Source organism: Arvicanthis niloticus, chromosome 29, assembly GCF_011762505.2.
Source record: "Arvicanthis niloticus isolate mArvNil1 chromosome 29, mArvNil1.pat.X, whole genome shotgun sequence".
Lineage (NCBI taxonomy): Eukaryota > Metazoa > Chordata > Mammalia > Rodentia > Muridae > Arvicanthis > Arvicanthis niloticus.
In genome coordinates this window covers 20,304,699-20,332,624 of record NC_133437.1, presented here as the reverse complement: position 1 = coordinate 20,332,624, position 27,926 = coordinate 20,304,699, and the positions used below count along the sequence as shown (strand labels likewise).

The 27,926-nt window shown below is 43.4% G+C and overlaps 1 protein-coding gene and 1 non-coding gene across 4 annotated transcripts in view; both read left to right on the top strand.

The window, feature by feature from the left end:
* Sv2c (synaptic vesicle glycoprotein 2C) overlaps nucleotides 1–27,926 on the top strand; it is a 177,407-nt gene that overhangs the window by 18,030 nt on the left and 131,451 nt on the right. The window lies entirely within an intron of this gene.
* On the top strand, nucleotides 7,703–7,807 carry LOC143440504 (U6 spliceosomal RNA). Its single transcript, XR_013108158.1, has one exon. It is a non-coding gene; the product is annotated as a U6 spliceosomal RNA (small nuclear RNA).

The window sequence follows — 27,926 nt, the reverse complement described above, 5'->3', positions numbered from 1 at the left end:
TAATTAACCATAACCTGCTCAGTATGTCTAATGGTACTCGTGTCTATGTTTCCAGCTCTGACCAGAGAAAACCATTCTAGCACTGTCTCTGCAAGGCTCTGACGCTCTTTCTATTTCTTTAGTAGAGCCCAGTTCTTGTACCCACTCTTCTCCTCAGTTTGATCACATGACAGTAGACTCTACTGCACCGTCTTCCCTGGAATCTCTCTGAAGATTAGTTATAAAGCTCATTACACTTAATTGAAACATATTAATTAATGTCAAAGCAAAACTGCATATGTGCCAACGTTTACTAGAAATCCCATCCTTAGGTGGTCTAACAACAACAGAGAGCTGTACTACATTTCCTACTCCCCCCCCCCCCCCCCGCACACATGTGAAAGAATACTTTTTCGTACTTTGTTTATTGTGGAGTGGTTTTACCATGCGGCCACTAGGGCATTTGGAGAGGGTTTTGTTTGATTGATTATTGTTTTGTTTTCAATACTGTGGGGCTTAATAGAAAGGGAAGAAAGAAGGACGTGATGGCTGGCTAGATCTCTGGACACTTGTTATTCAGTCTTCTCATAGCCTCAGCCCAGGCCCCCCTCACCTCTCACTTAAATCAGTACAACGGTTTCCAGGCTAACACATCTGGTTAGTGTCTTTAATCCATTTTCTCACCCAAGTTATTTTGTAAAAATGTGAAACACATTTGAACTTGTGGACTTGTTAAAATTTTTTGCTTATGCTAGTGTTGGGTCTGTATTGGATCAGTACCCGGTGTCTGCTGAGATGTCTTCACTTTATTTGCTTCCCTTCCTTGCATACCCAGGACCACTTGCGGGTCACACTCAGTAACATCAGTTTTGCTAAAGATCACTAATGGCTCCATTGTCACGAGGAAGTCCACTGAACTTCCTGGGGTTCTGCCGGGGAAATGCTCTCCTGCCTCCTTTGGTCCTTCTTCCCTCCCTGGACAAGCTCCTGCTTGTCCTTACAGTGGCTCACTGGGCCAATTCCCATTATTCTTCCTGGCTGATTAAAATGAAGCTTTTCCTTTTCTTCCAGGGTCTGACTTAGGTGCCTTCAATATGTAGCTGAGGTACCCTGTCCTCAGCTGCTTCATGAATGTTCATCTTTTGCTGGGGTTCTTGAGGATCCCCTGTAGATCCAGGAGGATATGCTGAGCCTGATCCAAGTGGCACATATCATAGAAGTGAAGTGACTGAATCCAGAGAGCAAGCGCCACTGAAGTGAGACCACCGTGCTTTACCACTGGGTGTGTGTCTGCTTGTCTTAAACCAGGCTCTGTCCATAAGCCAATGGGCTCTCAGTGTTCTGAGCTGCTCTGTCAGGATCATAGACATGAATTTGGCTTGGGTAGTTTACTTGGAAGCTTATTGAGAGATGTTCTATAAATATTCTTTACTAATCAAACAGGAAACATGACCTTGACTTTATTTACAAGGTCTCCATTGCTGTGCATCTGTGAGCTTCACCAGCTTAGGATTACAAAGGCTGAACTTAGCCTCTGCTTTACAGCCAGCGGAAGCGTTAACACTTGGAAGAGCTTGATTTTTTTTTCCCATTAGTTTGGTCCATTAATATTCTATTAGACATTTACACAAATGCTTTTTGTTATAGCACCTGGTCTGCTTCTCTGCTCCATTACCCATTCTGTTATAATGTCGAAGTCTGCAAAACCATACAGGGATGTTGAAAAAGGTGATGGACTGTGTAATGATGCATAATTAAAACTGCTGAAATATTCAGCATGTTGTGTAATAGATTTCCAAAACGACAGTACATTTGATCCATTATTTAACATTCTTCATTTAGTCTTTGTGCCTTTTTGTAGTTACTGTATTGAAAGGTGGACAAAGGAAAAGAGAATCTTGTTATATATTCATCTGCATCTGACTTTATTCCCAGATTCACAACTCTAGAAAATGACATGCTTTCCTCGAGCACACAGAAATTTAAAGCATAATTATGAAGCAATGTTTTGAGTAGTAGAAGAGTAATATTCTCTTAAAATATTAGTGATTCTTACCTGTGTTTTAATAACAATCGCAAAGATATCTAAATTCTTTTTGTTCTGGTCTTGCTTAAGCTCTGGGTGCTGTTACCGTCATTACTTCTGGTCATATATGGGTTTACATGTCAGCCTGTGACAATAAATACAGTCTGTGGTCTCACACAGGGTGTTTGCTCTGGTATTAATATGCTAACTACTAAGATTAAATTAATAGGTTAAGCATTTTTCAGAATAAAAGAGAGGGACCATTCCCTACTCATCTATGGGACCAACATTACTCTGACTTATAAAAAGACAAAGACATTACAAGAAAACAGTGCTCTAGATTCAAATCCCTCTTTGCACAGACACACGTATCCTCAAACTTGTATTGCCATTTGAAGTAGGATCTCACCATGTATCTTGAGATCTCTTGAATTCCTAAACACTCAGGAATAAAGTTTTCTCTATAAGCTAAACTTGGCCTTGGCCTCTCTATGTCCTTGCCTCTGCCTTCTGGGTACTGGGATTATAAGCACAGGGCACTGCCCCTAGCCAGTGCTACCAAATTCAGTATTGAAATTTATGAGAAAGATTGGGGGAGGTGGACCAATCAGTCAGGTTCCTGCTACCAAAGCTCAAGGGCCCGAGTTTGGCTCTCCAGAACCCAATGTAAGCACAGACTATGATGGCATGCATCTGTAATCTTAGTACTGGCAAGCAGAGACAGGGGGATCACTGAAGTTACCTGCATAGCTAGTGTAGCCAATCAGTGATCTTCAGTTTCAGAGTGAGATCCTTTCTCAAAAACAGAGTGGCGAGGTATTAAGGAAGAGATTCAACATTGACCTCTGGCCTCTGCATAGACATGCATGCACATCTGTGTATGTATACCACACACACATATGCACAAGACAACAACTGCAACAACAAAAGAAGTTAAGAGAGATAATCCATCATGTCCACATGTGTTTGGTTGAGCAAGGGTTTGGTTGGCTCAGTAGGTAAGAGCACCAGAAAACCTGGGTTCCATTCACAGCACCAACATGGTGGCTCACAACTATCTATAACTTCAATTCCAGAGGATGCGATATCCTCTTCTGACCTCTGTAGACTTTAGGCACATACATGGTATGCTTTATATGCATGTGGGAAAAATACTCAAGTATGTAAAAAAGAATCTCGCCATGAGTGGAGGTGCATACCTTTAATCCCAGCACCTGGGAGACAGAAGCAGACGAATCCCTGTGAGTTCAGGGCCAACCTGGTCTACATAGTGCATTCCAAGACAGCTAGCACTACATGGTGAGACCTTGACTCAAAAATTAAACAAAAGTCTTAAAAATATTTTAATTGCAGTTATTTACTGCACACATGTGGTATCAGAGGACAAGCAGTTGGGATTGGTTCTCACCTCCTGCCATGTGGATCTCAGGATCCAACTCAGAATCACAGGCTTTACCTGCTAGGCCACTGTTGGGAATTTTAAAGAAAATTTTTTCTGTTTTGAATTTCAAAATAAATTCTTTGTCACAACACTGCAATGACTGTTTAGAAGTACCACTAAATAGAAATTGTTATTTTACACACATGTCACATACCACATGCACACACATCACACACATTACACACATATCACACACACCACACACATCACACATATATATCAAATACACACCACACACACATCACACACACATTACACACACACAACACACACATCACACACACATCGCATCAAACACATGCACACACGAACCAGAGATCCTTTAACTTTGTTTTCAAATTATTTCAAGTTTTATCAAATTATTGGTTTTTTTATTTTGATGTTTATCAGCAACTAATATACTTTTCCAAAATATGATAAGTAATGCACATAGTTAATGCTTCGCTCAGTTTTGCTTGAGCAGATACACTTCCAGCGGAATGCCCGTTAGATTAATTTTCCACAGTGTATGTGTTTAGCAAAACACAAAAGCTCCTCTGTGGGGTTTCAGGCTCTGGGAGCTGAAGCACAAATATGAAAATGAAATTTCTGGTCTCACTGAAACTCAGCACAACAAAGTGAATACTGCAGCCCATGGCTGAGGATGCTTGGGTTAATGGGCTATTCTGCATCGATTCATGGGTACCATTCTTCGTGTTTCTAGCCCCCTTTTTAAAGGGAGTTTTATAATTCTGTCTTACTACTTATGTTAGATGCACATGACTAATCCTAAGAATAGAAAGTCACCAATTTCAAATAATAACCAAGAGTAAGAGACGATTTAAGCATTTTCTTTCCAATTTGGCTTCCAGTGTTTTAGCTTTCCATTAGCTTAGGAATGTCTTGTTGCTTTCCTATGAAAAATGAGGATGATTTTATAGGTCATAACGTAGCAGTTTAGGTATCATCCTTGGCTAATTCTCATCATCAAAATTCTCAGAAGTACCTAATAACAAATGCAGTTTTCACAGTATCCCCATTTTTGCTTTGTGTTCTGTAAGTTTTAGTATTGAAAATATTAGTTTGCTTTATAAGTTTCAATTTAAGAGCAAACAGAAAACTCAGTGAACTCTCATGTATGTGTCCAGGTCTCCAAAATCTGTGTTGACTTTTTTCCAGACTTATGGAATTTCTCCTTTACCTCTAGGAAAAAATAGACAAAGACTAACCACCTGCTTTTAATCATTCGTGGACATCTTATTGGAATGCGATGTTCATTTTCAAGACTGCTTTGTCTCACTTGCAGTTATCATATTAAAAGTCTGCAGAGGGGCTACCTGCAGGCAGCGGCGTGTAGATGCCTACAAGTTTGTGAAGATCTTTCAACTGCTCTGATGTCTGTCAGTACTGGCCAAGGAGCTGACCAAAGTGCTGAAATGCTTGGCCATCTTGACTTAGAAACAAACAAGGTCAGCATTTCCTCAAGGTATTTATTTGGTCATGGAATTGAAACCAAGTTCAGAGGACAGTTCTCAGTACCCATCTGTCCTCTCCAGCCCACACCAGTGCTAATTAATGATAAAGGTATTATCTCTCTGCTCCAAGCCTACCATCGTATATTCTGTTTGTCATGAGGGAAAGGGCAGTCACCGACGACTAGATTCCTGAGATGACTCCCAGTTAGGCTTGGCTAAGAGGAGATAGGAGAGAGGCAGAAAGGCTACAGGAGGAAGAAGGCTTCACTTTCTCATTTGCTTCCTGTGGGCTTCTGTTCTGTTGTGATTCTCAGGAGTAACATGCCTTAAAAAATCTCTACTGTCGCAATGGTGGTATCTTGCTCCAACACAAAATTTCAGTTTTCACTTTTCAAGACAGTTGAAAAACTACCTGTGTGCATTGGATAGTATCCCCATTTAAAAAAATATGTTTTCCTAGGGCTCCAGAATATTCCTTTATTTGTAAATAGGGTCTTTGCAGTCAAAATAGTTATGTGTGATTTACAGGGGTCAGGAAAGGCCTCAAGTCCAGTGACTTGTGTCCTTACAGGAAGGCTGTGTGAAGGAGAGACAGAGATTGACATAACAGATTACCAGCCAAGAAATGCTAGAAATTATGAGCAACCAGAAGGGAAACACAGAAGTGATTTCCCCACAGGGCCTCCAGGAGGGTGAGACCTTGCTGACACCATGACTTCCTGTTTCTAGCTCTCAAACTGCGCAAAGATAAACTTCTGTTATTTTAAGCCATCGCACTTGTGGTCATTTGTATGGTGGCCTTAAAAAAGTGAAAATACTGTCTTATACTGGCCCATCACCACCTCAAGCAGATAGTGAGCATCCTCATTGTAGAGCAGGGATCTAAAACTCCTCTCAGGGTCTCTTCTTGGTCCTTCAGCCCAGACAAGGGCAATTGATTTTTTTTGAAAGTCTGATTTTTCAGATCTATGGGCACTCCCTGTAAACTTAGGTAAGAACTAAAATTGCTTATCTTTACTCCCCACCCCCACCTTTTCTGGTGGCTGCCACCTTTATGATACCTTGGACTTCTCTTTCATCTTTTTGTTAGCTGTTGACTTGATCATTATTTACATCAAGTTTCCTCCTTTTGGTGTCTTGTCTAGAGCCTGACTACTGTATACCTCTTTTCTGAGTCTTCACATGAATTCCCAGTGACATCATACTCTTTGTCTTTTTTCTCCACATGGATCCGTTCTTGTTTGATTTTGGTGGCATATCCTCTTCCTCCACGCTGCCTCTTAGCCTTCATGAGTCAGGCTGTAACTCCCTCTTCTCCTCTTGTCGCCTGTCTCCCACGGTCTTCTCTTTTCTTCCCCTGCATTTTCTTCTGACAACACATTCATTGCTATGCCTTTAAAAATCCAGTCATTGCATCAGCTTGGTACCCACTTCTCCCTTAGCTATGATAGATGCAAAAGCCAAACTCCGAACCCTTCTCTATACCTCACAGCAACTCCTGCTGCTTCATTTTCCTTCCTCTACTTCGTGGAAGGAAAACACACACTCCCTTTCTTCTCAGCCTATATCAGAAAGCTATTGTGCCTGTAGCTTTAAATTATAACCAGAATATGACTATTCTTCATCATGTCTACTGTCATCCCCAACAACTGTCGGATAGCTTGATGTACTAAAGCCCAGCCCCTCCTTTCATGTCTCTGTTCCTGCCTTTGTTCTTCTAGGATGCAGAGTGTAGTCAGCACTACCTGGAGTGGAGTCCAGTCACATCTCTTCTCTGCTCAGGACTCTGTAAGAGCCCAAATCCTTAGGAGAATCGCAGGCTTCACAGGATCCTTCCCCTTACTGCCTATGGGAGTTCAACATCTGCTATCCCTTTTGTTACTCTCGTCCAGCCTCACCGCTGGAACCTCTCTATTCCTCCGACACACCATGCTGGAACCTCTCTATTCCTCCGACACACCATGTGTAAGCCTCGCTGAGGGATTCTGTTCTCTCCATCCTGCTTCAGGCGTTCTTGTTCCCTTCATCCTTTCAAATGACTCTCTCCTCCTGTAAGTCTCGTCTCAGTGAGTCCTAATTGAATTATCTGATTATAGCTACATCCAGATCACTCCCTAGGTCGCATTGCTTTTATTCATTTTTTTCTTTTAACAGTACACTCACCTTCAGTAAATTACATGCTTGCGTTCACATTTTTCTTTGTTAGCATGCAAGCTCCATGAACCGGGGTATCTTTCTTGTTGCACCCCAAGTGTCTAAAGTACCCGACACAAAACCAACGTCTATAAGTACATACCCAACGATGAAAGAATAAAGATATTCAGAGATCAACAAGAGCTCAAGAGATATGTAATACCCTTGAATTAATGTACCCCCCACCAAATGAAGACAAAGGATTAACTACTAACAAAACTGACTGAATAGTCGAATGGAAAAATAAATAACTCTAATATTTAACTTCTTAGGAAAATCAGCATTGAAATGGTTAACACATTTGGAAATTTCTTCAAAAGTAAAATGGGACTCCAAAAATCAATCTTTTTTTTGCTCAATTCTGGCATTAGACAGTGGTACAATCTTGTTTCTATTGCAAATCCAAGTATTTAATATACCATTACTTCTGTGAGTATAATACCAACCTTTAGGCCATTAACTACAGTCTAGCTAATGCTCCCATCCATCAGGGGGCTGACCCAGAGTCAGATTTTACAAAATCGCAATCCAAATAGAACAAGTAAATAATAGTTTCCAAGTGACGGGTTCATTCAGCACTGTGTTGAGTGGGAGGAACTGATCACATATACGCTTTCTTGAAGCACATGTACTAAACCTGGCACGACACGGAGAAGATTAGCATAGTTCTAATGCAAGGATGGCATGCACGTGGGAGAAGCATTCCATATTTTAAAATAATTATATTTAAATAAGGAAGAATTGAGAATTGATTGCATAAAATATATAAAGAATACTTAAGGAGCTCTTAAGAGGATCAGTTTTCTCAGTAGAATTAAATTTTATAGTGTTCTGTTAAGGATTGGTTGTCTTTTAAATTCTTTATTCTTCTTTTGGATAAAGCGCCTTGTGAAATTTTAGCTGGCCTGGAACTCACTATGTAGAACAGACTTAACAGTAAACTTGCAGCAATCCTCCTGCCTCTGCCTCCTGAATGCTGGCATTATAGGCATGCGCCACCACACACAGCTAAAATATTTTGTTTTTGAAGCCAATGGAACAGCTACCAATCCTTTTAAACTTTACATAAAACCAAAATATGCAAGAGTCCCATCTGAAGAAAAGGTCATTCACACGTAGTTTACACAACAAAGTAGGAAAATGTTAAAGCTATTTGTTTTTCATATGTTTTTGCAAGTATTTGGCTCTCCAGAGCACAAGAAACCTTTCCGGGATGGGCGCTGGCCCACTTGATTGACAGGTAGAGAGTCAACAAATGATCAACAGATGAGAAAGAAGCATTAGGATTTTTTTTTTTAATGTTTAGGGTTTTAAAAATTCTTGGTTTTTTTTAAAAATAACCACAAAGACAGATGTTTAAAGTTACATCACTGTTCCAGAGATGAAATGAGAAGGATGTCTTCCACATACGGACAAAAGACGACATTTGTACTGATAAAAATATGGGAACAGAAAGATGGAGGGATGGAGACAAGGCAAGATTAGACAGGGACCACAGGTACAAAAACCGCTTTCAAGAAGTGTGTTAGTGTCTGTGTGTTTAGGTAAAGTTCCAGGGCCTAGGAGCTCGTCACACTCTGCTCTTCACTGTGTTTGCACTAGATGGTTTTATGGTAACCTGACACAGGCTGGAGTTATCTGAGAGGAGGGAACCTCTGTTTTAAAAAAAAAAAAAAAAAAAAAAAAAAAAAAAAAAGCCTCCATAAGATTGGGCCACAGACAAGCCTGTAAGACATTTTCTTAATTAATGAGTGATGAATGAGGACCCAGGCCATTGTGCGTGGTTGCATCCCTGAGCTGGTGGTCCTGGGTAGTGTAAGAAAGCAGGCTGAGCAAACCATGAGGAGCAAGCCAGTAAGCAGCACACTCCATGGCCTCTGAATCAGCTCCTGCTTCCAGGATCCTGCCCTGACTGCGGTCCTGTCCTGACTTAGATAAGGTTGATGCAACAGCCAAATAAACCCTTTCCCTCTCCAAGTTGCTTTTGCTCGTGGTGTTTCATCACAGTAATAAAAGCCCTAAGACAGTATTCTCTCCAGTAGATGTTTATATTTTATAGGAAAAAAAAAAAAAAAACGATTTTACTTGGGTCGCTGTGTTAGTACTTAACCTTTCTGGGTAAGGAAGACTATAGTTTGGATTCTGGCCAAAGCTTCACATTATGTTTTGCCATTTGACCTGGGTATCACATGGATATAAAGTCTGATTCCAACATTCCCAACCTACAGCAAATGGAGATAACTTGCTAATTTAGTTAATTGTGGGTTTGTTTTAAGTAGATTTATTATTCGTTTGGTATAACGAGGGACTGACTGACTTTCATGCTGTCTGTAGGTGTCTTCCGCTAGCTCGGGATTAGCTGAGGGTTCCCTGCTAACTGGCAAACAAGGGATGTGAGCGCAGGCTGTCCTACCCTTTATCCCTTGATGGTCCTTGTGAATTTATGATTATGAAATCAACTAATTTTTTGTTCTCATGAGTAGAATATTCAAAATGGCCATCTCTTGGAGAATGAATTTCCGAAGTGTACCTGGTTATAGAGTTATTACATATAACTGATATTCATACTTTCAGTGATGGGCTGTAAAAGAAAGAAGTCAAGGAGAATTCTGGGATTGTTTCCATTCATTCATTCATGCTCATAGTGTGTTCTCTTTTTTTAAAAAGTAGTGTATGTGTGTGGACACGCATGTACATGCATGTGCATCTTTTCTGTGTCTGTTTAAACATAAGTTATGCATGTGTAGCTGCCAGCAGATGCCAGAAGAGAAGAGGGTGTCAGATACTTGGAGACGCTGTTACAGACTGTTGTGAGCACTTGATGTGGGTGTTGGGGACTGAATTCAGGTCCCCTGGAGAACGACAAGTGTCTTTGAGACTGGAAGGACCTGTAAGTCTCATGTTGGAGATCTGTCAGAACCTGTATAAAGGTAACACTAGTGGCATAAATTACAAACTTAATCGAATATGAGTTAATTTTATGTAGTCACTTCTCTTTCAGATTTCTGTGGGTTGAACAGTGTCTCACCTGTATGCATATTGAGATTCAAATCCCTAAAATCTACAAACAGGACCTTGTTTGGAAATAGGATCTCTGCACATGTAGTCAGTTTAAGGTAAAGCTGTTAGAGGAGGAGTGCTAGCCTATCTGGTAGCCTTATGGGAAACCTGGGCACAGACACATAGGAAGCAAGTCATAAGAGCTGTGGTGGAAAAGTGGAACCACACAGAGACAAACAAGGAATGCTGGGAACCAGGAGCACCATAAAATTCTGGAAATGCCAAGGTGGGATGCTCTGTGGGTTTCAGAGGGTGCTATGCCACTCCACCACTGTGATTGTCACCCTCCACAACTGCCAGAGCATTGGTTCATGACTTGAACTCACTTAGTGTTCTACTTGTACTAAGTAGTTATGAGGGTCAAGGGTGATGGTGCTTGTGAAATACTTAATAAATACTGTGTGCTATGCAGATGACATACTGCAAATGGCTGTCCCCACACATCTAGTAGCTGAGCGTTGATCCCTGGCCATATTGTAATATCAGTGTCATTCTACCTGAAGAAACATTTGAGGAAAAGAGGTCTGCTTGGCTCTACTTACCTTGAGAGAACATATGTGGGAGAGGGATCTTTGAAAGAATTAGAACCGAAAGCATCTTAAGCAGATGAAGCCATATCCAGGAAGTGAATAGTCCACTCATTATATCTTTGTTGTTCTGTTACAATTTTTTTTTGCTTTGTTTTTCTATCCAATAAGCAGGGTGTCCCTCAAAACCTTCATCTCTTGGAAGCCCTTAGGACTGTTCTTATTTGGTGACAGCTATAATGTATCAACCACTTTCAGCATGCAAGGTCTTCCTCCATCTAGCAGAGGAAGACAATGAGCCCATTCCCCTGCTTCACCAAACACTGTGATGTATTTTGGGGAACTATGATTACAGTGGGGTCCTACTTGAGAGTGGCTGTCTAGGTCACAGGCTATATCCCTCCTTCTCTCTGGTCTCCTTGCCCACCCTTCCCCACTGCCATTCAGCTTCCTCACAGGGAATACCGACCTCAGGCATTAGAGAATTTATACCAGAAAGAATGTCACTGTGACCTGGGAAAGTGGCCTCCTTTTATCTGACAGACTTTGAGCAATAAGTTTCTGAACTGTTTCTGAATTGAAATCTAGACCTGTCTTTTTCAGAGAATGACAATTTCTGTATGACGACAGCCCAGGAAGGCTTTCATGATGAGTGTGTACAGCAGCTCAATGTGATCTGTGTGAAAGTCTGTCAGAAGGGAAGCAAGGATCCCCTGCAAGGGGATGTGTTTTTGTCCCCCCCCCCTTTTTTTCAATGCAAAAGGCAGGAGGAATTTTAATGATCCAATGCACTGGGGTCACCCTACACTGAAGGTGGAGTGGCGACACCAGGAAGCCCATTTGGTCAGTTTTTATACAGTTTAAGGGGTGGACTAGAGAACCAGTGACTAGGCACAATATGATTGGCAGAACAGTGTGACTTTTAAACTGATTGGTCTTTGGGGAATGAGGTGGCAAGGACCTCCCTTGTCTGTAAGTAGCAAGGGTTGGTCCATCCTGCAAAATGTGTCTATATGCTCTGGGACTTCTCCACCCACAGGTGGGTTCCCTTCCATGTGGTCTGAGGAATGTTAATCAGCCTCTCCCTTCCTCCTCTGAATGTTAATCCAGCAAGTGTCCTCTGACTAAGAAATGTTAATTAGCCTCTCCCATGGGGGGAGAACAAGTGTTCCAAAGTTCCTCTTCATTCCCCTCTTTCTCTTTGTGCATGCTTCAATCTTGAAGCTATTGGATAGTTATGCAGCTCACATCCCTGGTCCTCTGTACCTAGCTAGCTCTTGATATCTTTGTCTCAGGACCATCAACTGTACTGCACCTATGCAATCTTTAATAAAAGCAACTAAGCAGATTTAAAATGCAAGGGCCCAAAGTCAGAGGCAGGAACAAAATTATGAGGGGTTCTAACAATGTAGAAATCAAGGTAGTAAACTAAGGGGAGTTAGAAGTTAAACCAAGACTCAAACTACCTTTGGGCTTTCTCTCTCTCTCTCTCTCTCTCTCTCTCTCTCTCTCTCTCTCTCTCTCTCTCTCTCTCTCTCTCGGCCAGTCCCTCCCATACCTTTGCCATTGAATCTTTAACTGTCTTCCTCCCACCCCCTGGATGGTCTCCAGTATGTCCTCCTCAATTTTCTACACCCTTAGGTAACACAGAAAAAGTAGCTGTCCCTTTACACACATACACTGATGGGCCTGCTGCCGGCTTCTCTCATCTTGGGAGCACACATGTATGGGGTTTCTCACAGGACACTTCTCAACTTTGGTTGTACGCACCCTAAGCCCCACCCTCTATGGCTGCTTCTGGGACACAGTTCAGATTGAAAAGTCCCTTGTCCCTGACATTTGGGTAATTTCCATCCCTGTGTCTCTAGGGTGGGGATATCCCGAGAGTCAAGGCCTGCTGCTAACTTACAGAGATCAAAGACAAGGTCTGGCAGCCAGGCACAAGGCGGGTGTTCCACTGTAGTGGACCAAGCCACATGTCCAGTGGCTGAGAGTACTTGCCAAGTCACTTTGGTAAGGTTGTGTGGGGTGCTGAGGCTCAGCATGGGAGGGAAGCCATGTAATGGTTTCTTTGGCCTTGCAGAACGGCAGGTGATCTTGAGCTTGAGGGGGTTGCTCAGGTGTCTGGCTGCTCTCCAGTTGGCATCAGGTGCAGGTGCTGGTCTGAGTTATGTGAAGTCAGGCAGTTACTCCGTCTACTTCAGTGGAGGTCGGGATGGTCAACAGCACCAGGAACAGGCTCTGTTACTTTGTTTACTCGTGTGGAACCGCTGGGGTACCTGCGTTATACAGACCACTAAGTGTAGGCCACAGTTCCTGGTGTCTGATCTGGAAAGCTTACAATCAAGCCATGACATCCTTATTAGACTGAAAAGTCATTTGGGGGGGGAAGGGGGAGTCAAGACCTGGGGTCAAGGAGTGAGGGTTCCACGCAAGAGGGGTGTTCCAGGCTTGGAACAGGGCCAGGACAAGGGGCACCACCCAGCCAGCACCAGTTTCTGAGGGCAATTTAGTTAAGGTATCTTTTTAGGGTTCTGTTCATTCTCTCTACCTGCCCTGAGGTCTGGGGACAGTACGAATAATGGAGCTCCCAATTGGTCCCCAATATCTCTGACAATCCCTGACTTACCTTAGAAACAAAAGCAAGACTGTTATCTGATCCAATTACCTTGGGGACTCAAAGCCTCGGGAAGATTTCTTCTAATATCTTCTTGGTTACCACAGTAGCTGTTTCCTGCTTGGTGGTGAAAACCCCAACTCATCTAGAGATAGTATCTACAAATACTAGAGGGTATCCATATTTTCCTGGCTTAACTTCTGCAACATTGGCCTCTCTATATACTCTAGGTTGTTCTCCCCTAGGTATTTTGCCCTGTTTACTCTTGGCCTCATAAGCATTCACTTGCTGGCAAACCTTACACTGTTCTATTACCTCTCTGGCCCAAAACCTGAGGTCCATTATACATCTTAGATCCCTTGACTGCTTGGATTCGCTTATCTCTCAAATGAGTCCATCTGTGCATTTGGCCTAATAAGTCTTTTGCTTGCTATCTGGGGAGTATAGTTCTTTCTGTGTGCACTATTGCCCTTTCTTCTCTAGGTAATAGTTGAAAGAGTGGCTAGCAATCTGAGTCTTTTTTTATATGTTTTAAGTGAGGCCATCTCTTAATCTAGTCCCATTCCCTAGTGGGTGTCTCTTGCAGGCCCATAACTGGGATAGGCTCCTGTATAGCCACTTCTCGAGCCACTTGATCTGTCTGGTTATTGCCTTGGGCCACTGAGTCTCCTCTCTTCTGGTGTCCTGGGCAGCAAATAGTACTCACAGTTGCTGGCCTCATCATGACATCCAAGACATCCGAGATTTCTTCTGATGCGAGCAGTCCTCTCTCTTGGTAGATAGCCCCGTGAACATAAGCTGTGGCAAAGGTATACCTGTTGTCCATGTCGATGTTGATTTTCTTGCCAGCCCCAAGTTCCAAGGCTGCTTTCTGTGCCGATGTGCCCGAGAAGTTGAGCCCAGATGACATTTGTACTGTCCACCACAGCAGCACCAGCATGTCTCTGACCAGCATGGAGAAAACTGCTCCCGTCTGTAAAGCAGGTTGCCTCGGCTCCCAGCAGGGGTCAGTAGGAGAAGTCTTTCCTCCACCTATGGGTTCTCCTTTTGGGGCAGTTAGTTGCAGCCCATCGGGCAGGAAGTGTATCTGGGCCCCCATCCTAGAGAGTAAGTCTTGCCCTAACAGAGGGTCAGGACAGTCTGGGATGACCATAAATGAATGGTCTCCAGGTCCCATCTTTAGGTTCACTGTTCTTCTGGTAGTCCATGAATACATGTTGATGCCAGTGGCTCCTTGGAACCAAGACCTTTTATTGGAAACGGGGCCATCAGCTTGGAGGAGGACCAAGTGTTGAGCCCCTGTGTCCACCACAAGTTGAGTGGGTCCAAACCCCATCTACCCCAATCACTGTCTTCACTCACAGCTAATACCTTCACCATTTGGGGGTGTTTTCCCCAAGGCCTGGGATTTCCTGACCCCGGCTTCCATTTGTTAGGGCACTCTCGGGCTCAGCAGCTGGCTCCTTTACTTGCAACATGCACACTGGTCCTTTTCAAGGATTTTTCTATCTCCCTTAGATTGGAGTCTCCCTTCTCTGCTTTTCCTTAACTACTATAGCCAAGACTCTCTGTAAATTCCTTTCCTGTCACCTTTTTTTTTTCTCATCTCTCTTTCATCTTCTTCCTTTCTCTTTCTCTGCTCTTTTTCTTTCTGTTATGGTAGACTCCCACAGCAACCTACACTAAATCTTTAATGACTTATCCTGCAGTCCCTCTAGCCTCTGAAGCTTTTCCCTGATAGCTACTAGCCTGGTCTATAAAGAACACAATGTGTACTGACAGAATGCCTCTCTGGGCCATTCTAGAAAGGCTGTGGGCAACTCATCTGATCCCTGCTTAACCTCACATGCCTTGGTCAAAATTGGTGGGGCCTCATGTGGCCCCCTTGAGACCTGCCAATGGAATCTGGTGGTAGGTTTTTGGGTGCCTCTTACCTTCTGCCACATTAAAGTCCCAGTCAGATCTGGTCAGAAGAAACCCACTGTTGAGCACTATTGGTCAATTGCTGGTGCCCCCGTGTCTGAGGGAACATTCTTTCTGTCTGGTATCCTCTCTTGCTCTTCAGTCCTGAAGAGCACTCCTGATGGCCAGAACCTACAAGGGTCTTGGGGAAGAACGGTTTTTATTGGGGGAAGGAGGAGAAGTCCTCTACTAGATTCATCCAGGTAACTACATAGGGCACTTGGTCTGGGTGCCTGAGGGATCCTGGCCTAAACACTCTTTCCTCTACTGCTTTGATCGCCTGTATGAAGGTCCCTACGGGTGGCTACCCTATTCTGAAGGTGGGCCATTCGGAGAAGCAGAGAGTAACTAACTTGTTCTTCTTTATTACAAATCAGTATTTGCACTCCAGAACGGAGGCCTATTCTTTTGGCTCTCTGACTCAGGGCAGCCTGTAATTTTTTACAGCAGTTGACCTACCTGTAAGCAGTTTGTCTCAGAGGTCCTGCGCTGGAGTCATATGACTTGTCTCAGCACTACTCACTCACATTTTTAAAAAAAAAAATAAAATAAAAAATATATAATTCTAACTCTCCGGTGAATAATCTTAAATTTCTAGTGAATTTTTTTGCCCGAAATTGGTGCGCCACCTGAAACGGGTGATAATTTGAAAAGCTGCAGCTACTGGGACCACCATGTTCTCACACCAGAAGCGGCCAGCTGCCAAGGTCCCTGCAAGCAGCAAGCGAGAAGTCACTGGGGCTGTCTTGTCCCGCAGTCATAACTCACTCACGGAAGTTGCCTTTCTCCTCTGCCAGGTTCTTAACCACCTGGGCCCAGCCTATCCTCGGCACCAGCCATGGAGAGCGGGGAGCTGGAGCTGCAGCCACTGTGCTCCCCTCCGCTGCTGGCGGCCACGTTACCTCTTTCCCTAACTTCCCTCTAGTAGTTAATTAGGATGTTTAACATGGTAGATTCAGTCCAAAATAATGTCACTCAAAGTCCAAGAACACAGAGAATGACGACCAATACACAGACAGTTCACCAAGGAAACAGAGACAACACAGACAGCTCAACCCTGTCATGGGCTCATAAACCAGGTTACACAGACAGTTCTTGCCCCTGCCACGGGCACAGAGACTAGGTTATACAGACAATCAAGACAGGAAAACTGCCAGCAGAAGAATCCAGTAACCAGGTGACTTGGCCAGCTGGACCAAATCTAACAAATCTAACAGGTTCCAAAAGGAGCGGGGCCAGGGGACCTGAAGCGTCCTCTAGGCTCCCTGCAGTCACTACGTTAAGGCACGTCTGCCCATTGCTCTTGACCACCCCAAACACCGTGGGCTCTCCAAGCCCCCCAGATGCTTGTAAGTAAATGGAAAGTTCAGACAGATTTACAGGTTCAGACTTTTGACAAATAGCAGACAAAAGACAGACAAAGTAAACTGTGGTACCTGCTCTTGAGACCTCCATCTACTGCCCTCCAGTGCGTTCTCACAGGGGATCAATTTCTTCCTGGCCCATGCACCAAATGTAAGACTCTTTGGGAGCCTTAGCTTACCAGAGACCCCCTGAGTGAACCACATGGAGACGTAAATCGATGCAAAAAGCAAGAGGAATTTTAATGATCCAATGCATTGGGACTGTCCTACACCGAAGATGGGGTTGCAACCTGTCCTTTCCCCTTTGTTTCACCATTCACACAGTGCAGTTCCCTGTTGACTATGGGGCTGTGGTGATTGTTTATGCTGCTGGATCTAGAGACAGAAGATGAAATTAAGTCTCTTCCTTCAGCGATGCTGTTCATGAAGCTTCTTTTGCCGTCCCAAGATGGTATCAAGAAATATACAAATAAATGTTCTCTCCCGGGGTCTTACTGCCACGTGGGCTGCTCTGTGGTGTGTGAACCACACTGATCACAGAGGAAGCCTCCATCCTTGTTTGTGAGCTCTCTCCTCATTGGCCGGGCGAGAGCCATGTTTTACTCCTGATGTGCCACTGCAGAGTTCTCCATTGCTGGTCCCAAGGATTCTCCTGGAGGATTGCTTTGCTGCTGAAGAGCTCTGAGGTCTGAGTTTGGTCATGCTAACTGACCCTTCTTTGGAGGCACATGATGCATGTGCATTTCAAAAGTTCTGAGGAGGCCAGCAAGTAGGACTTATCTTTACCTGAGAGTGTCTTTGCCTGACTTTCTATGTTTATTTTTGTTTGTTTAACAAATAGTTTTGTGATATGTTCCTGTTCTCTTAGGTATTAGGGTTTAGATGAAAATGACCCAAGGAGAGTCTTGCTTGTCATGAGAGTTATCCTGTGGGGTAAGTCAGACAATGAACAGTTAATTCTGTATACTGTGTTGTCAGATTGGGGTCTGATCAAGAGTACTGCCCAGGAATGGTGACGTAGAGACGCTATGGCCTATGGCTCTATGTGGCACTGCTGTTAGCTTAATTTATTTATTTATTTATTTATTTATTTATGTATTCTTTCTTGGAAAGCCAACTTAAATGTAGCTGAAAATAATCTTTACTTCCTGACCCTCTTGGGTCTGCCTCCCAGAAAAAAGTTGGGAGGGGGCCTCCAGCAGTGAACCTGGGTGAAAAACATTCCAGAAAGATGGAATAGCAAGGACAAAGACTCTGAGGCAGAAGGAGGTTTGGAATGTCACAGGTCAGTATGGCTGGATAGGGAGAAGCCAATGGTGGACAGTGAAGCTGAGGACCTGGACCAGGGCATGTGGGGCCAGGGACATGGGAAGGAAGCCCATCAGGGGCTTTCAGAGGGGAGTAATGTCTCCTGTCATGTGATTAGAAGAATTCCTGTGACTGCTGTGTAGAGAAGAGACACCAGAGGAACAAAGATAGAACCAGTAACACAGAGAGAAGGCCCAGGTAACACGTAATGTTACTTAGGGCAGGTGACCTGCTCAGAGATGGGGAAGGTGACAGACATTTTTCTGATGTCATTAGCTGCAACTTCTCCTTCCTTCTTCCTTAAGAGAAACTTTTAAATTTTTCTTGTGATGGATTTTTGGGAACACCCCTATATATGACCAGTTACCAATCATGTCTTCCCATTGGTCAGGAATGAGCTTTTCTGTGGTCCAATTTGCAGTGGGTTTGCAGCCCCCAAACCTAATAAACATTTTACTCCTGGTGCATGAGGTCAAAGTTGAGTGACACTTGGCTCTGGAAACAGGATAGTCCCAGTATCCAGCATGAGAGTGTGCAAGACTCAGACTATATTTGGGTTGTGGATTTTGTGGTTGATTTTCAATCTATATGAAATTCTTATTGTATGTTTTCATTAGACAGTGAGCACCACGACTTGTCTACCTTTGGGCTAATTAGCTCAATTTAGGCCATATCTCATTCCATAGTATCAATGTGTAGATTCTAGGATACTGTAAGGCAATTGTCTATAGTGTGTTCTCATAGGAAGCAAAGTCCCTAGATGACTAACACCCAGAGGCCTTTTATTTTACTTCTGTGTGCTTACAGTTGGGGGTTGTTTACACCCACCGCACAGCAGGTCACTTTGCTGCATGCAGTGAGCTTTGAGATTGTCTCAGGCATTAAGAATCCAGGATGAGCCAAAACATTGTCCCTTCCCTTATAGAAATTGGAATCTATCAATACGTTTGGATGGCTTCTGACTTTCCTTGTGACTATTGCTTTGGGAGCAGATCAGTTCTCATACACTGATATAACATTCAGTAGTCCAGGTAGAGGGCCCTCAGCCCAGAAGCCCTCCTGTCCTCCAAAATCCAACGCTCACAACCAATCACTTAGCTTAAGCGTTTACACATTCCACGGAATTTTGTAATTGAGAAAGAAATGTCTCAAAAGAGGGAGAAGTACCCCATCTTTATTCGCTGTGAGTGAATTAGTTCAGTAGTTCTTTTCTCCCAAGACAGTGAAGACTTTACTAGAAAATAGAAAGTAGAGTGAGTCCTTTAACATCTTATGTTGTCCTTTCTATTACACACACACACACACACACAGAGAGAGAGAGAGAGAGAGAGAGAGAGAGAGAGAGAGAGAGAGAGAGAGAGAGAGAGAGAGAGAGAGAGAGAGAGAGAAGTGACTAGGGACAGATCATTGGGAACTTTGAAGGTTATGGGAAGAGCCTTGTGTTTGAGTCTTAGATGAGCAGAGTACAGAAATACATCAGTTCATTTTCCATTGCTATAACAGAATACTATAGACTGTCTACTCAATAAAACTTAGAGATTACCTTAGAGTTTCAGAGGCTAAAAGCCCACTATCATGCAGTTCTCTTTGTTTGACCTCTGACAAGGGCCCCTTAGCCATGACACAACATGGCAAAGAAGCAGAGAGAATGATGGCTGCGTGCAGAAAAGATTCCACGGTAAGTCGATAAGCCAAAGACCAGGGAGGAGCCAGACTTGCTCTTCGTATGACAACCCACTGTTGTGAATATAAACTCCCTGCATGAGACCAGCATTAATCCTTTGAGGGCAGTGCCATCATAATGTAATTCCATCCAAACTCCACCACTTCCTGACCAGTGCACTGGGGATCAAGCACTTAAGCCATGAACCCTGAGGGAATGAACCATATTTAAGTCTTAGCAGGCAGTGACAGGATCTAGAATACAGTCGGTGGTGCAAAACAGGAGTTGCCTTCAGGGCTAGCTTCACCCAATCATCGGAGACAGAGTATCTGTTCCTTGATCCCGTTAGCTCTGCCCTTTGACATTTGTAGACATGTTTATTGTGACTACAACCATATTATAATGAATCAATGACTTCTTTGTGTTTAATGTCCTTAGAGTCAAACTAGAGGAAGGAGGACAGATGAAAAGTCAAAGCAATAATAATAAAAATTAAAAAATCGGGATGTGCCCAGTTGTTGCTCCATAAGTACCAGGACAAAATTGGAGTCCTTTATTCCCTGTTTGTAAGGGGATAAATAAAAGTAGAAGAAAAAGAAATAACACCACTGTTGCAGGATACTTGATGACACTGCTAACCCTGAGATTGTGGTATTTACTGGAAACCCTGTTTCTAGTTCTGGTGTGGTTCAGCTCTGGCACACATTTTTAATCCAAAAGCTTTCTGTTTATTGTAAACAGGATTAAATAAAGTCAACCGCAGGTCAAGAGGTGGAGCAAGCAACCAGGTGACAGGGAGTGAACATAGGACAAAAACCGCACAGAAAGTAAGAGGGAGTCAGGAGGATGGATAGAGAAACACACAGGAAGTAGGAGAGAGGGACATTCAACTTGAGGGGTTTTGAGATGGTGCGGAGAGGGAGTGCTTTCTCTGGGGATGTTGGCTGAGGAGGAAGGTCAGCTGGATGCGTTCTCTGCCTCTCTGAGCTAGTAGGCTTTCACCGCAGTGTCTGACTCCTGAGTCTTTATTGGTAAAATCAAATGTTTTGGGGTTTTATTTTAAAAAGAACACATCATGTATAAATTAGATATGTCTACTTTGTATGCTTAAAGGCTGCTATAGGGCCAGCTTAAATGATCATTTGAGGAATTGCATTGACCCAGAGATGGAAAATGAAAAGCAGTGATAGCTCCTCCCATCTGTCCCCTCAGCACGACAGGTGTACAGCACAGGTGCTCCCCAGTCCTTACTCCTGTAAGGACTTACTCAGCATCCCTTGGGAAACAGGTGGCTCAGACATATGGGAATGACTTAAGTTTTAGGCATAAATGGTGGTCTTGCTTATGAGTCAGACACATACGTGGGTACCAGCACTGCCTGTGTCCTTACTAGCCCGACAACACTGGTTCAAAATGGACAAGAACAGTGATTTAAGACTCAAACAGGAAAGGCCACACTTGGCCAACAAGATCTAACTGGTAAATGCCAGTTTGCTCGAAATTAAAGAATGGAAGAATGTAGTCAGAATTCGTCACTCAGCAGTAATACTGGAATTTCCTTTCTAAGATGGAAAGAACAATAATTAGCTAGGTTGGCTGTGCCCTGCCCCACCCTAAGAGCAGAGCTGATGTCAAGGGACTGAGACTCACTCTCTCCACTGTTTGCCACTGCCCTGTCCCCCAGGGTTTAGCCCACAAAGGAAAACTCTAAGAGGCATGTCTGTTTCTAGTCTGTCTGTCCATCCTGCTTCCGGGACTAGGGTTAAGGGATTAGCATCATAGAGATTTGGTGCAATTTAAAAGCACAGTGAGGGTATCAACTCTGCCTCCTTTGCATCACCCTCATTAGAGGCAAAAACTCCCCCAGACCTCAGTTTAGCCTTAGGAATGTCAACAAGATGGGCTGCCGTGTTTCCGCCTCCGTCCCCCGCCCCCCAGCACAGCCTGGAAACCGCGTGGTTTTCTTTTGCTTTGTCTATGTTCTACTTGGTAAATATTTCATTTTGCCAGGTTCCTGGAAGTGGCCACAAACGCAGCTGCCTGTGTTTACTTGGGTACCACCTGAGCACAGAGACAAAATCCCCAGAGTACTGTCCCTGTGGACTACCCAATGCAGTTTCCTTAGTTTGCGGTCCCTAGAAAAGGAGGTGCCAAGCCTCCCTGAACAAGGCCACAGGTACTTTACAGCTCTGGGGAGAGGCAGCTTTGGGACCAAGAAGGTTATTGATGCACACGTTCTCCACAGAGCTCTGGAAAAGCAAGAATGCTGGATCATCATAGTACCCTATGCTCTGTGTATTCTAGCCAGGGTTCAGCTGGTGCACAGCAGTTCTCTGGCTGAGAAACAGGCTTGGAGAGGCAGGTCTTTACTTCAAGACTCTCTCTCTCTCTCTCTCTCTCTCTCTCTCTCTCTCTCTCTCTCCATGTGTGTGCATGTGCGTACATGCATGTGTGTGTGTGTGTGTGTGTGTGTGATAGAAAGAACAATGTTGAAGGAATCACCCTACTTTCTATTTTCTAGTAAAGTCTTTAGTGTCTTAGGAGAAAAGAACTACTGTACTAATTCATTCACAGCGTATAAAGAAAAGATGGGGTACGTCTCCCTTTTTTTTAGACATTTCTCTCTCAACTACAAAATGGAATCTAGGAGTACTGAACTCTTTCTAGGCACAACTGAAGATGCCCTGGGTCTGCTTGCCAGTTCTTCCTGCAGAGCAGTGTCTGTGAAGGTGGTGTTCTCGACTTCCTTTGCTGAATTATCCTCTAGTAAGTCTGATTCAGTCTTTGCAGCCCACCTCATCTTCTCCTTGACGAATGTTCCCATAGATGGCGGTGTTCCACAGGAGACATCTATCAGACCCTCTGATGCGTCTGACAGGAACAAGAGCTTGTGGCCAGAGTATATGTCATGGTCTGAGAAACCAATAAGCAAATATACAAATTAATATAAAAATGCTTTAAATACATGTATTATGTATGTATATACTTTGTTTATTAAATAATTGGCACAATAAAGAACCATATAAACTTCACTGAGTAGCATTAATGAAGGCTTGGATAGCTTATTTATATGTATTGAGCAGGTTAACTGTCAGACTGTGTTAGTTCCGGGATTAATTTTTAAACTTAGGGGAGCATTAATAGAAAACTCTCTGGAAAAAAAAATGGCTAAGCAATTTTAAAGCTTATTTGGAAGAGAAAGTAGGTGAAAATAGTAAGAATATACTTGAAAAGAATGAGCCATGAGGGGAGCTTACACTGGTATAAAATACAGCAAATGATAAAAGGTCAAACACATACAGCTAACAGGAGACAGCTATCATTGAGGCAGAATGGGGGTATGAAGAGGCATTAACGCCTGCAAGAACTTTGTTTCTTGTCACAGGGATAACTGTTTCTAAAGTATTTGATAGCTAGCCCTACCTCATACAATATACTAAATAAGTTACAAAACTAAACATTCAACGACTAAGCAAAAACTAGTTCTACTGTAGACACATATTTTAGACGCTCACCAGGGCCCTCATAACCTTGCTAATAAGGCAGAAAACATGAACAGAGAACCTATTAAGTAGATTATATAAAAAATGATTTATAATAGCTATTCATGGCAAAAATTCATTGTGGATAAGACAATCTGAGAAAATATTTATAGCGCGCGCACACACACACATGGGGGGCGGGGGCTTCTGTTCCTCTTAAAATTCAATAAGCAAAAGACTGTGTTAGTGTCTTGTGTCTGCCTATCAGATTGCTACAAACTGGGTGACTTGAAATTTATCTTCTCTCTGTTCTAGAAGCCAGAATCCCAGCATGGAGGTATTAGCAGACCTGCAGCCTCTCCAGCAGACATACCTTCCTTGTCCCTCAGGGTGGGTGGGTCTAGGACCCCTTGGCTTCTGGTTGTTGCTACAATCTGGACTGCTTTTCTTCCATGTCCTTCCTGTCCTCTCTCACAACAACAGTTGTTCTTAGATCGACAGCATACCCACATAGTTCAGGGAGGTTTTATCTCAATATTTTAACGCAATTACTTACTTTTCACAGCTAAGATATCATGTATATATCCTGGTGGCTAAAACACAAACATGTCTTTCTGGAAAGTGACCAATAAACCTACTGTCAACCCAAAATGAGAACGGCACAGGATGAGCATTTCGTGAGGAATGTTTAATTTTACCCAAGGTCAGATGCAACTTAAATGCTAAAACATGCTTCTCGTTCATCCCAGCTGCCAGTTTCTGGTATAGGCAAAAGGACAGGAAAACAGAGCAGCTTTTAAACCTTCCCATATGACAATACAATGATTTTTAAATTACCAAAATTCTGCTTTCCTTTTGACCTCAGGAATTGCCCAATGGCAGGAGTCGGGTCATATTAATTATAGCCCAATGTAAATTGAAGTGGTAGAATAATATTTATAAGCTAAAGAAAATTGCAATATCAAAGCAAATTATGAAAGCATCCATCCGGAATGAGTGCGTTTCCAGCCTGCTCTCTCCAGCTCCATAGCCTAGGCCATGCCCTGGGTAATATTTCAAAATACTGATCAAAATGACTGATCCCTGAAGGACAAAGAAATCCTTGGGGAATGTAATAAAAAGGAGGACATGCCAGCATGGGGACTGAGGCTGTGCAAGGTTATAACCAGGGTGTGGTTAACAGGCCAACTGGGAGAGGAGGAACACACCATCCACCTCTGCCTGGTAGGACAGCCTACAGCTGTCTACCACTTAGCCAAGATGGAAACCCCAAGCCCTACATCAGCTGGGCACAATTTGGAATCCAGAATTACTGAGAGCAAATGGTAGGCAAACCAGTTCAACAGTTTGTTACCCATTTGTAGCTATAGCAGAGGTGATCGCAAAAGCCCGTTTAAAAACAAAACAAAAACATAAAACCCACAGGAGGCTTCACAATGTTAGATTGTAACATATAAGAATAATTCTATTCTTTAAGACCCGCTTTCACTTTTTAAAACTTATTAAAGGGGCTTTCATTATTTTGAGTAAAACTGTTAATAAGATTTTAGAAGCTAAGCCTGAGAATGTTTCTCTGTAATACAAGCGTCTGCAAGGTCTTCCCATCATCCACTAGAGAAGTGATGCTGCTACTTACCAGGCAGCTCCTGAAGAAGGCCACTGTCCATTCCTGGGAGAGTGAAACCAAACAACCACTCTCTTGTTACAGAAGCCCACAGATTCCTCGCATTACCTTGGGGTTTTCTGGAGATTCACAGGTGACATTCCGAGAACCACTGTTCTAGAAGGTGTCCTGACAGCCAAAATGGACAACACAAGCCATGAAGTCCTGTGTGGCTTGAGAGAGCCACTGACACAAGGAGGGAATCCCACAATGGAAGAGTTTCAGATGCTGAAGTGATCTGAGCCAGGCTTCAGGTACACACATGCAGTGACTCCATGCTCCGTGCTCCGTGCTCCGTGCTCCGTGCTCCGTGCTCCAGGCTCCAGGCTCCGTGCTCCAGGCTCCAGGCTCCAGGCTCCAGGCTCCAGGCTCCAGGCTCCAGGCTCCAGGCTCCAGGCTCCAGGCTCCAGGCTCCAGGCTCCAGGCTCCAGGCTCCAGGCTCCAGGCTCCAGGCTCCAGGCTCCAGGCTCCAGGCTCCAGGCTCCAGGCTCCAGGCAGGCTCCAGGCTCCAGGCTCCAGGCAGGCTCCAGGCTCCAGGCTCCAGGCTTGTGCCTCTTAAGTGTTCAAAGTCGCACACTGTTAAGGATGATTATCTCTGGGTTGTAGAAACACACATGATTCTGTGGATATATGTGCAAGAGTGTGCATGAACATGCAAGAAACACAAAGAGAGAGAAACAGAAAGAGACACCCAGAGATTGATTCTATATAATAATTTAAATATTAATATTGAAATAATTTCCCCCTGGATATCTTCTATGAGTTACTATCATCTTTTTTTTTTTTTTAAGAACACAGAGAAATGTCAGGGATGGGTTTGGGAAGATTGGGGGGAGGGAAGTATGATCAAAATACATATTATAAAATTCTCAAAGATTTAATAAAATATACTTAATTTCTTGTTTATGGTACTTTCATTGTGATAAAATTAACGTAATAGACATTTAATCGTCTTTAACTGTACACATAATATTCTACAGCCATCGGCAGCATCCTCATAGCCCTTCAATTTTATGAAAATAAAAACTCCTCATGCTTTTAATAACAGCTCTCTATTCTCCATTCTCCCTGCCTCTGGGAACTAAGTCCTTTCATAATAAGCCCCTCTGCACAATCCCTGCCTAGCAGGCATTTGCAAAAGTCTAGATGATCTCCGGGCTCCTAGTGTGGTTCTCTCCTTTACCAAAGACTCATTCCCACCACAGGCTCACAATTTCACTAAAAGGTAGTTGATCCGGTGCTTAAATGGGTGAGCTCCAGAGTGGGACTGCCTAGTTTGATATCTGGCTTGACATTCACTGTGTAGAAAACAGACTAGCTGCTGTTATGGGCGCCAGTATGCAGTGAGTACACAGCGCTTTAAAGTCTGTGTAAAGGCAGATATGAGAAAGGTGTGCTGTCCTAGCGTCTTGTCTAAAACGGACAAGTTTTAGGAAGGAGGAGCTTTTAATAACAGCTGTCTATTCTTCCGTTCCCAGAAACTGTTTATAGTATGGTTGATGAGGGGTACAATAGAGGAAAAAACTGAAGGTGGGGCTCTGTGGGGAAATAGAAACACTGTATCTATCTATCTATCTATCTATCTATCTATCTATCTATCTATCTATCATCTATCTCTGGTGTGTGTGTGTGTGTGTGTTTTCATGCATGTGTGTGATGGGAACTTGTGTGAAGAAACTTTAGACTACTACGCGGTGTTACTAGGTATATGCTATTTTGTGAACCACCAAAAGAGGAAATGCGTTTGGGAGCATGTGTGCACGCGCACGCGCACGCGTCCAGACATACACACGCAGTCCTACGTCACACTTCTTGCCAGAATAATTCTTACTGATATATACATGTTATCTTTTCTATATTTGTGCAAAATGTGACTATCGTGTAACAGAGATGGTGTCATTTGATGTAAAGTTGTTCGTTTTAAATATCACCTTTAAAAATAGTTTTAGTCAGCTATGAGTTCTGCGGCTCAGCATATGATCAGGGCATTTACACAAGAACCTGAACACTGGTGCTATAGCTCTGGGTCAGCATGTCTGCCCAGCATATTCAGACCCCGAGTTTGGTCCCCAGTACTGCCAATACAGGAAAGATGATGACACGCTTACTGGAGAAGATGCTTTTGCGCGCTGCTCACACACACATGGATACCTCTCACTGTGCTCTCCTGGCTTTCCTTTGCACCTTGTTTCCAACATTCACCTGTTCTTTTTCAAAGCCTGCCCCCGCAGTGCTGAACCTGCTTTCACCGCTGTACAGAGAGCTGAAAGCCGCTGTGTTTCAGGGTCATCCCTAGGTGCCCTTGACATGACACTTGACATGTGTGGCAATGTGAAAGCTTGGCTGAAGACATCAGTCACTGCCTGACATCTTTCTGAAAGACCATACCGGGGTCTTTGCTTGCGTCATACATGACCAAGTCTTCTGGTCATTATGGCCCTTCCTGACCTTCGACCCTTAGTCTTTCCTAAAAGATGTGCATCTAACTCCTGATGGGAGGTTCTGCCTCTAGGCAACCTGATTTCAGAGATGTCAAATTCTGTCCTAAAAACGGTGTAAATTGCAAGCCATTTAACTCCCACTACAATAGAGTCAGCACCATTATCTCACAGCAAAGGAGTAAGAAAGGACATCATGTCCCCCTTGGAGATTGTGGGAGTTTCAAGGCTTTGCCTAGGTTCCTGCCCTCTTGCTCACTATGCCTTATTTGATTTCATCATATTATCTTTAGGAAGACAGCCACTATATTGTGATCATTTCTATGAACAAGCAAGACTGCACTTGGGAATCACTGTTCATTTAAAGGCATCACTGGTGAAAGATATCGTTAGTAACTCCAACCTCTTTTATTGTAAAGCCACAACGTAACTTAGAGCCGAGGTAGCAAAACGACATTAGTACCGGGAGGGAAAGAATAGAAAGCAGGCTGGAGCACTTACTCACACCCCAGTGGGAGCACTGAGTGAGGTAGGTGAGGTTAAGACCCTGGCTTCAGACCTATCTGAGAGAGCCCCAGCTTCTGCGTCAAGCCCTGTGGCCCTGGGCTTGTTAATTCTTTTATGTTTTAGTATTCTCATCTGAAAGATCGAGACTATAACATTTATTTTATAGGATTGAAAGTACAAGGAAAAATATAGGATGACATAAAATGCTTCATACGTACTTGGTATAGTAAGCACCAAACCAA